We start from the raw sequence: 1,383 nt of genomic DNA on the forward strand, positions 1-1,383 counted from the left end.
CCAGCACTGGGTTGTATTTAACCCAGCATTTTTTAGAGTGTGGTTCGAACTTCATTTCGGCGCACAGCACCTTGAGATGATTGTTAGTGCAAACAACGAACATTAATCGTATGGTAAATTCAATATACTAGGCTATACATTTTATTTTTCATTAAGTTAATTGTTTTTATTACTTGTATTAATTGCATGGCTCTCTGGAATGCTTGATTCTGATCGGTCAGTCTTGGCATTTAGCGAGCAAATATTTTTGAATAATAAATCATAAGAAAAATTATTATAAGTAGCAACCCGACTGCAGTAGCGTCGCTATTAAAAATCAATATTTCATTTAAATGTTTTATTTGTTAATTTATAGCCTAAATAGCTCACTTCAGAGTGTCCTAAAACCTCCGCGACGATGCCTTCCTAATCACTGAGTGCTTTTCTTCTTTACGAACTTTTTTCCAAAGCTCTTTTTGTTGCAGTAGCCTAGTTTTTGGTTTTATTTATAAAACGAATCCATCTTTAATATAAGCAGCAGCATATATAATTAAATGTTAATTTCATTTACCCCACCCGACTAGGCATACTAATATCTGCACGTTAATTTTTTATATGATAATATTATTTTCTATGTAAATCGTCAGCTGCGCTTCTAGCGTTCACCACTAGTCGGTGAGTGGCGCTCGAGAGTCTGCTGCTTTTCCAAAGATGTTTCTTTCATAATAAGTAGAAGCACATAATCAGAGTACATTTTCACACCAGATTTGGACAGATTTACTTCATATTTAATGTGCTAAAGCTCCTGGTTGAATGAAAAAATTAACAACAAAACTATATTTTTTGTTTTTCGATGATGGCGCGCGCCTAGCGTCCCTCAGGCATTGCTTTAATTCCAGATTTCTGATTTGATCACTGTTTTTTCCCCTTCTCTTTCCCTCCCTTGTGTTTGGAGGATGTCTGAATATCTGTGCCTCGCATGAGTAGGTTATTATTCTGCCCTGTGGCTCTGAGAGATGCAGTGAATGAGTTAGTGTCTCCATGTGTGAGCTCAGTGATATTTGTGTAAACGCACACGTCTATTACACCTGGAGAATTTTCCACAGTATGCCAGTTTTAGGCCAGTGAATGTTGCACTGTGAATATTCCACAGCTTGTTGTTGCTGGTACAAAAACATTAATTCAGCAAGTTATGTTGTTTAATGTGAACTCCAAAAAAAGTTATGCGAACCAAGCCATTATTTAGGATTCTCTTTTTATGTTCAAGTCCATTTATGTCTGCTAGTTACCTTTAAGCAGTCATCGTTGTTCAATATTGCTGAATTCGGGGCAGCAGACAGACTTTAGAGAGTGCAGTGATTTTTAGGTGGGGAATATTTATTTAACATGGATGTTCCTTCAACC

At 36.5% G+C, this 1,383-nt stretch overlaps 1 protein-coding gene across 1 annotated transcript in view; it reads left to right on the plus strand.

Annotated features, from left to right (window-relative positions):
• The window catches only part of LOC107577321 (collagen alpha-1(V) chain-like), a gene marked incomplete at its 3' end in the record, with an annotated part of 12,210 nt that overhangs the window by 1,086 nt on the left and 9,741 nt on the right, over window positions 1-1,383 (plus strand). The gene's annotated exons all lie outside the window — the stretch shown is intronic.

The sequence above is a fragment of the Sinocyclocheilus grahami genome, unplaced genomic scaffold, assembly GCF_001515645.1.
Source record: "Sinocyclocheilus grahami isolate Dianchi unplaced genomic scaffold, SAMN03320097.WGS_v1.1 scaffold5698.1, whole genome shotgun sequence".
Lineage (NCBI taxonomy): Eukaryota > Metazoa > Chordata > Actinopteri > Cypriniformes > Cyprinidae > Sinocyclocheilus > Sinocyclocheilus grahami.